This window comes from Chlorocebus sabaeus, chromosome 13 (assembly GCF_047675955.1).
Source record: "Chlorocebus sabaeus isolate Y175 chromosome 13, mChlSab1.0.hap1, whole genome shotgun sequence".
NCBI lineage: Eukaryota > Metazoa > Chordata > Mammalia > Primates > Cercopithecidae > Chlorocebus > Chlorocebus sabaeus.
Window position 1 is genome coordinate 87,961,653 of NC_132916.1, and position 9,997 is coordinate 87,971,649.

Here is a 9,997-nt window from a genome sequence, read left to right on the forward strand (position 1 = left end):
ATGTACCAGGTGCTGTGCTAGGTGCTCAAAGATTTTATCATACAGTTGGAGTCCTCAAGGAGCTTATGTTTTTGGTACAGAGGTAATAAAAATTAAAAAGAAGAAATAACAAAGCAAAGGAATGTATATTTAATGGAAGCAGATAAGTACAGAAAATTAGAGGCAATACAGATCCTTGTGGGGTTTTGTGATTAGCTACAGGGAGCTAGCTAATTCTCTCTCCCCTCTACTTAACACTCTCCCTGCCTTCCACCAGAGCATTTCTCCTTCTTCCTTTTAGTAATAAAACTCTGATTTGTAGCTAGGCTCAGACTCCCAGATACAGACTACATTTTCCAGCCTCCTTTGCAGCTAGGTGTGGTCATATGACTAAACACTGCCCCATGAGATGCGAGTGGTAAGTGATGTGTGCAACTTCCATGTTACACTCTTCAAAGGAAGCTGCTTTGTTCTCAATTTTCTCTTTTGCCTTACTGCAGGCTGAAATGTGGACCTGTGCCTTTGCCCTTACTGAAGCTCTCATCATGTAAATAAGTAGCTCTACTAGAAGATCTCAGAATAATCTCACAGATAAGAGTGGGCTACCCATCCTCAACTGCCTGCCTACCTCTAGTCACTATTTAGATGGGGTAAGGTTTTGAGTGTGGACAACTAGAGAATAGTGATACCACAGAGGAGGTACTGTAAAACTATATACAAAGAAAACCAGTTCTATATAGGAGGTGATAGCAGTGCATCTATCAGGAAATATCCATCCAGCAGAAATGCAAAATTAAAGTTCCAGAGAGGTATCTGAAAGAAAGGCTGAAACCATGGGGAAAAGGATAACAGAGAGTTAAATGGAAAACAGGAAAACAGTGCTATTGAAGGTCAAGGGAAGAGTTTTGACAAAATAGGGTTCACTCAATATGGGAGTACATGAGAGTGAAGGTAACTATAAAAAGAGATTAAACTTGGTTCCTCAGTTCATGTTCTCTTTATCTGTATGTCCTCATTTCTAGCTTTACTTAAAATATTTTTCCCTAAAATCTGATCTTTTTGATTTCTCTGTGCTGCCAAGACACTCATCACATCCTGCCTTGATTTACACAAACTCCTTCTCACTGGCCTCTTTCTCATCAATTTCCTACTCCAGTCTTTGCCAAATGTTACTGCCAAGTCCATTTTCCTTTCCTGCTGTTCAGACTATGCTTCTCCCACTCTGCTTTGGCTTCTCTTCACCTTCCAGCCTCCCCATGACTCTGCACCTGCTTACAACTTTTCCTCATCCTTCCTACAGCCCTATGCCACACCCCACCTCCACTCCTTCCTCTGGCCCTTTCATCTCCTCTGGAATCTTCAACCACCAAATTCATGCACTCATAACTTCAGGCCAACACCCTACATTATCCTCCTCAGCAGATCCTATTCCTGCTGCAAAGAAACCCAGTGTATCCACTTCCCGTGTGAAGCTTGCTAGCTCTAATAACTATATGCTGTGTCCTGCATTCCCCCAGAGTATACAAAAGAGTATTGCTTGGACTGTACTCTTTCCTGTCCCTATTACCGCTAGGGCCTTGTATTGTTTGTTCTGGAAGAACATTATTTCATTACTGTCAGGTAATTTCTGCTTTTTGTAAAGTACTTACTGGTGTTACCTTGGGGTACTACATAAATAATACAAATCTCACAATGCCTCTTTGATGAGAGAGCCTAAACCCAACCAGTTTGTCCAAAAGTACCTTGAGTTTTTTTTTCTCAGTAGTGCCTGGGAAAAAAGCATTATCTGTCAAGAAAAGGGAGAAAATTAATGTACAGAAAGAAAGCTATGATGTTTCTATTGTCCTCAGCAAATAACGCTCATGGGGGAAAAAAAAAAAAACATATTTGAGTGAATCCAAAATTCAATGAGCATTATAGGTAGCTCAGCAAAAACTCCTTTCTAGCTATGGAACATTCCTCAAGGACATAGCTTATTGTTATCACAGAAAGCAATGATTTGCCTTGCCACATCTGAACCTTTGCTCATGCCAGTTTCACTTAGCATATATACTAATGTACTTCATTTTAGTGAAAATGCTCACTATGAAACCTAAAGAACTAAGACGTATATTTACAAGTACATAGGCAAGTATGGAGAATAAACTTGTATATATGTCTCTAGGAGCATGATTTAAATAATTGTTGCTTAATGCTAGGTTTTCTTCTCAACAAGAAAAAAAATTGAATACTTATCATTAATTTAAATGTACTTGATATTTTTGCAAAATGTAGAAACTGAATAATAAAGAAAGGTTTGGTTTTTTGCATTTATTTTACATGATGAAAAAAGTCCTTGAAATTCAGCATAGAGGTTTCATTTTCAATAAGAATCAGAAAACTGTCAAAGACAAACTGTTTTCCACCATACAAATGACTTGATCACAGATAATAAAATTGCACAAACCTCAAAGCCTAAATAACCATGTAAATGGGTTCTATGATTTTCGAGACAGATGGTGAATCACAACAGTAATGGGTTATAAATTCCAAAAAGATTGTCCTTCAGAATATAACAAAAAATGACTGAGGAAGCAGATTTAAAATACAGTTAAAGTAAAACCAAAATAGAAAAATCACATCAATTTTTAAAAGATCAAGAAGACAGAAACAGAGAACATATAGACTGTATTAGAACCACTCTACAAAGAAAATCATTTTAAATTGAAACATTGTTTATGTTAACAGAAGGAAATTGGAATGTATTTCAACAAGATGAGTAACATTATCTGCTTCATTCCATGTCATGTCCAAGACTGTAGAAACTGCAGCCTACTATGTCTATCAACCTGCTTATCGCTTGCTGCTGGCCTAGAGGTATGCCCAGGAACCGTGGTCACTGGTGGGAACTCTTGATCTCCTTATCTAGTTCTTAGCTGCATAACATGAGAGTGAATTAGGAGCCATTATGGAAGACAATTAAATTCTCATTAATAAGATCTTGCATTCCCAGTACCACCCAAAGGAACCCAGGTTAGATTAAATCACAGACAACCCTGTCTAGGTAAGGATTGATAGTCATAGTTTGTCAATTTTGGCCAACAATAAATGAACTCTGGGAAGGCATAAGCAAATATGGTGGAGAAAAATAATCAAGAGTGCTAACCTCAGCCCTGACTCCTGGATATGTATTCTTGGGCCATTTAGGCATATTATTTTGTATATTTATATTAATAATATATATGATAAAATACATAGCATGTATAATTAAATATCTATAATATTACTTCCCTCTGCTTACATTCCTTGCCTCATCTCTCAACATTCTTTTCTACTTTCTCTATTCTTTTCTCTTTTCTCTATTCTTCAGCTCTGCTGCCATTCTCTCAGGATACACCATGCTTCTTCCTGACTTAGAGTCTTTATACCTGTTCTTCCCTCTGTCTAGGCCTTTCTCCCCTTTAGCCAAAGTACTTCCTATTTAGGCTTTAAGTCCCCTTTAAAAGTCATTTTCCCTACCACTGCTTCACAGAAACTTGTAGGTTTTCTTCAATGTTTTCATCCTAGTTCTGGTTAATTGTAATGTCTGCCTTAAGTAAATGATAAACTCCAAGACAAGAGAGCGTCTACCTTTCCTTTTTTTTTCCCTCCACAAACTGTATTTCCAGTGCTTAGTGAATAAGCTCAGGAATAACTCTGTCAGTGTTTGTTGAATGGATGGATGAATGGGATTCTGTTGGTGGGTAGGGTGTTACTCTGAACATTTCATAAAATCTTGCTGTTGCACATGCAGAGACAAATAACTTGGTGCCCAAAAAGAAGGACTCTTTTTGATACATTATGGCTTGGCTTTATTTACTTCCTGGATGCAGATGAAAACTTCACAATTTTCCCTAAGAATATGTTGGTGACCAAGAAAATTGACCAGGAAAAATTCCAGCCTGGAATTTTGGAGAAAATAGGAGCTAGAAGATTCCTCTCATCTAATCTTCCTGGAGAGGGAAGAGACTGGCTCCACTGACATTCAGTGGTAGGCAATGGAGACTCAGACTGTGTATGGCAAGGAGGGATCCCCCCGCCGCACCCACAGACTCTAATCAAGTGACAAATGACAGCAGGATTTAATGAGACTGGAGTGATTTCATGAAGACCTGGAGCATATTATATTATGATCTACTTTACAAATAAGGCTGGCTGATTAATTTGGTGTGGTCATAGTACTTAAGAGAGGAGCCCTTAGTTTTGGAAGCAATTGGTTTCAGAAACGCTGTCCAGGTGGGTCTGCAACAGTAGAAGGTCTAAGTGACACCCAGAGATGAAATGTTACTATTGTCAAGGTGTATTGCTGATTTGCTGTGTGTTATACATTAAGAAATATAAGCTCACTGAACCCTAGCTCCTCACGTACAAACCCATCAGGGACAGTCCTCAAAAGTGTATTTCTGAGTGGGTACAGTATTCGTATTCATTTATGATTTCTTTTTTGTTTCATAGACCACCAATAAATTTGGGAAATAATGCATCTACATATCCCTTCTTGGACAGTCACAATGTATATGGCACATTGATGACTTTGAGAAGTCCTGCACTAAAGGTTATTCACCTCATTTGACCACTAATACTTCTTATTCATATCAAATCTTATTTGTCAATGAAGCAAAGCTGATGTATTAAAAAAAACTTCTAAGCCTCAGTGGCTTAAAATAGCAAGGTTTATTTATTGCTCATGCTATATATCCATTGTTGGTTGACTGAAAATCTTACACTACAGTCTTTACTCTGAGATCCAAAGTGTCAGAGCCACCATCATCTGAGCATTTCTTGTTGCTCTGGAAGACAGAAGGTGAGCTCTGGTTGTTTTAACAACTAAATATTGCAGCCTGAGAATGACTCGTAACTGTGGAATTTTGGCTCAGAACTCATTGGTCAGAAGTAGTCACATGGGCCCACTCAACCATGAGGGGCTGAGAAAGTACTATCCTACCATGTATCTGAAAGGTAGACAGCCAGAAATATTCAGTGGACAGCACCGATGACAACTAACCCAGTTAACCTGGCTAAACACTAATGTTCATTAAAGTATAGCTGGGACCCACTGCTGTTCGTGGTTTTACAAACAAGGATTGGGGACTTCCAGTTTTAAAATGAAAGCATAGAAGCAAACTGGCTTCACGCCCTCTCCCTCTCCCTCCCCTAAAACAAATATACAGCACTGAGATTTTCACCAGCAACAACCTAGAACTCAAATATGAGGATGAAATAGTTCCCAAGGCCACAGGGAAGTGTAAAAACTCTGAGCAGATGGTAAGAGAAGCAGATTTCCACATCTGTGATGCCTCTCCCTCCCCATTCATTCTGGCAACAAGTACGTGGAAAATCTTCCCCATGTAGAAACTCATGGTATCTACACCGAAAAAAATGAAATTGAGGTGGTAAACTAACTTTCCTACTATCTTGGGTTCCCTGGAAGGAAGGTTTATTGCCTTAACCCATAGGAACTATTGTGACTGCCTGAGGAAGGAAATATCCCTGAGGAAAGACAGAGACAAAGGAGGTAGGTGGAATCACTATCCCCAGCCCTGGAAACTGCCTGTAAGTTGGTCAAAGGAGATGTCAAATCAGAGTGGCTACACAACAGCACCACACTATTGGAAGTATGTTCCACAGGTCCCCTGGGCACAAACTCCTAGCCCGTCTTTCCACACCTCCAGGATAATGTCTTTGGGACCCTTCCCATTTGGGACACGCAGCACTCCCATCATTTACCAGAGCAAGGCAAACCTGGGCTTAAGATGGCATCTGGAACCAAAAAGGAGGCAGCAACTTAGTGGTAAGGATTTGCTAAGCAAATATATATACACATATATATACACACACACATATATACATATATATACACATATACATATATTTTGAAAAGCCAGGAAGAGAAAAAGGAAATAACTAATCCTTCAGTGCAAAGACATAGGTATATACCTACTAGAAACAGGAGCAAATAGGGAACCATGATCTCCTCAGAAAGATAAAGCAAAAATCCAGTGACTGAGCCTAACAAGATGATGATTTGTGAGCTCTCCAACCAAGAATTCAAAACAGCAATTTTAAAGAAACTCAGTGATCTCCAAGATAACATAGAAGAGCAATTCAAAAATTTATCAGAGAAATTCAACAAAGAGATTGAAGTGATTAAAAAAATTAAACAGAAATCTTGGAATTGGAGAAACACGTTTACTGAATTGAAGAACTCATTAAAGGCTCTCAACAGCAAAATGGACCAAGTAGAGGAAAGAATCAGTGAGCTCAAAGACTAAGCATTTGAAAACACACAGTCAGAGGAGAAAAAAAGAAAAAGATAAAAAAAAAACAAAAAGGACCCACAAAAAGGATACAGAAAATTACCTTAAAGGATCAAATCTAAGAATTATTGGTGTCCAAGGGGGAGCTAAGGAAGAGCAAAATGTAGAAAGGTTATTCAAAGAAATAACTGAAAACTTTCCAAAACATGAGAAAGATACAAGTATCCAGGTACAGGAAGGTCTGAGAACACCAAATAGATTCAACCCAAATAAGACTACCCCAAAGTATATAGTAATCAAACTCTTAAAGGTCAGGGACAAAGAGAAAATTCCAAAAGCAGCAAGATAAGGCAAATAAGATACAAGAGAGCTCCAACTCATCTGGCAACCAACTTCTCATGGAAGCAAAATAGGCCAGGAGGAAGAGGAATGACATTTTCAAAGTACTTAAGGGAAAAAAAATGCCATCCAGAATATTACATCCAAAAAAATTATCCTTCAAATATGACGGAGAGAGAAAGTCTTTCTCAAACAAAAGCTGAGAGAATTCAGCACCACAAGAACCATTTTTCATGAAGTACTAAAGAGAGTTCTTTAATCTGAAAGAAAAAAACTACTAATGTGCAAAAGGAAAACTTTTCAAGCTATAAAACCCGCTGGTAAAATTAAATACATAGACAAACCCAGAATACTCTATTGCTTTAATTGTGGTGTATAACCAATTCAAAACTTTAGTATGAAGCCCAAAATACAAATCTATCAGAAACAATGATAGGTACAGCAACCTGTTAAGAGATAAGTAATATAAAAATATGTAAATTGAGACAATTAAAAGTCCAAATGTCAGGGGAATGGAGTTAAAATGTAAATATTTTGTGTGTTCCTTTTTTGCCTTTGTTTCTAGTCTTTAATATGTTTTAAGTCATCATCTCTTTTAAAGTAACTTGTTATATCTACAAAATGTTTTTGATAACCCTCATGGTAACTACACTGCAAAAATCTATAATAGATTCACTAAAAATAAAAACAACTAATCAAAACACACTATCAGAGAAAATCACTTAACCACAAAGGAAGATAGTAAGAAAGGAGAAAATGAAGAGAGAGGTCTCATAACAACCAGAAAACAGGCAACAAATTTGCATTAGTAAGTTCTTAATTATCAATAATAAAACAGAATGTAAAATGGTCTCAATTCTCCAAGTAAAAGGCATACAGTGGCTGAATGGATAAAGAAACAAGACTCAACTATATGCTGCCTTCAAGAAACCCACTTCACCTATAAAGACAGACTGAAAATGAGGGGTGGAAAAAATATTCCATGCAACTGGAAACCAAAATAGAGCAGGAGTAGCTAAACTTATATCACATAAAATAGACTACACATTTAAGATTATAAAAAGAGACAAAGGACACTATATAAAGATAAAAGAGTCTATTAAACAGGATGTAACAACTATAAATATCTATGCACCCAACACTGGAACTCCCAAATATTTAATACAAACATTAATAGATATAAAGAGAGATATCTACTAAAATACAATAATAGCAGGGGACTTTAACAACCTGTTCTCAACAGTGGACAGCTCATCCAGACAGAAAATCAACAAAATAAAAGGGGAGTTAATCTACCTACTAGATCTAATAGGCCTAGCTGACATTTACAGAACATTTTACCCAACTGCAGCAGAATACACATGCTTTAGCATATGAACATTCTCCAGAACAGACCATATCTTATGCCACAAAACTCATCTAAACAAAATTTTGAAATCCAGAAATCATATCAAGTATCTTTTCTCACCACAATAGAATAAAACTAGAAATCAATAACAAGAGGCAACTCAGATAATACACAAACACACGCAAATTAAACAACATCCTTCTGAACAACCAATGGGTCAATGAAGAAATTAACAAGAAAATTTAAAAATTTCTTGAAACAAACGAAAATGGAAATGTAACATACTATAATTTATGGGATAAAGCAAAAGCAGTACTAAGAGGGAAGTTTATAGCAATAAATGTCTACACCAAAAAAGGAGAAAGACTTCAAATAACCTAATGATGTACCTCAAATAACTAAAAAAGCAGAACAAACTAAACCCATTAGGAGAAGGAAAGACATAATAAATATCAGAGCAGAAATAAATGAAATTGAGATTTTAAAAATTACAGAAGATCAACAAAACAAAAAGTCGGTTTCTTGAAAAGGTAAACAAAATTGACAAGCCTTCAGCTAGACTAACAAAAAGAGGGGAGAACCAAATAAATAAAATCAGAAATCAAAAAGAAGATACAACAACTGAGATCTCAGAAATATAAAGTATCATTAGAGACTATTATAAACAATAATACATCAACAAATTGGAAAATTTAGAAAAAATGAATTCCTTCATACATGCAATCTACCAAGATTAAACACAATGAAGAAATAGAAAACTTCAACAAACTAATAATGAGTAGCAAAATCAAAGCCATAATAAAAAGTCTCCCATCAAAGAAAGACTCAGAGGAAGAAAAGCCCAAGGTAAGACCCACTGGCTTGGAATTCCAGCCAGCTACCATTAGTGGCATTGCACCTCCCTAAGAATGAGCTCCCAGGGGGAGGGGCAGGCCATGTCTTTGCTGTTTGGGTGCCATAGCCATTCTAGCCTTCAGGCTTTGGAGAGTCTGAATTGACCTGTGGTGGAAGGGATCCCCCAGCACAGCACAGCACAGCACAGCACAGTTGCTCTACCAAAATGTGGCCAACTGCTGCTTTAAGCGGATGCCTGATCCCATTCCTCCTCACTGGGCAGAACCTCCCAACTGAGACCTCCAACCACCTCTGTCCAAGCTCTTCAGCCAACAGAGATCTGAATTGCCCCTGGGATGGCTCTCCCAGAGGGAGGGGCAGGCTGCCATCTTTGCTGTTACGGTGACTTAGCTGTTCCAGCCTTCGGGCTTTGGAGAGTCGAAGCCAACCCACAGTGGAAGGGGTCCTCCAGCATAGCATAGCTTCCCTACCAAAATGTGGCCAGACTGCTGCTTTAAGCAGGTACCTGATTCTGTTCCTCCTCACTGGGCAGAACCTCCCAGCCAGGGCCTCCAGCCACCCCTGCCCATGTTCTCCAACCTACAGAGATGTGAATTTACTCAGGGACAGAGCTCCCAGGGGAGGAGCAGGCTGCCATCTTTGCTGTGAGGGTGACTTAGCTGTTCCAGCCTTTGGGTTTTGGAGTGTCTGAGGTGACTGGAGGCAGAAGTGTACCCCCAGTGCAGCACAGCTGCTCTACCAAAATGTGACCAGACTGCTTTTCTCCTGATCCCATTCCTTCTCACAGGGCAGGACTTCCCAACTGGGGTCTCCAGTCATTTCCTACAAATGCCTTTGGGTGGGCAACAAGTCCATGACTCCTTGGGACAAAGCTCCCAGAGAGAGGGGCAGGCTGCCATTTTTGTTGTTTCATAGCCTTCACTGGGGACACCTCCAGTTCTGGAAAATCTGAGATGACAAGGGACTGGAGCAGGCCCCAAGCATACCACAGCAGCCCTACAGAAAAGTGGCCAGACTGTTATGTGGGTGCCTGTTCCCATAGCTCCTTACTGGACAGGTTCTCCAGGCCTGAGCCTCAAGCCACCGCCCCCTACACCCCCACCCACACCACCCCCACCACCCCTACCACTCCCACCACCCCCGCCAAAGCTACTGAGCCACTACCAACTGAGAAACTCCCCAGACAGAACCTCCGGGGACA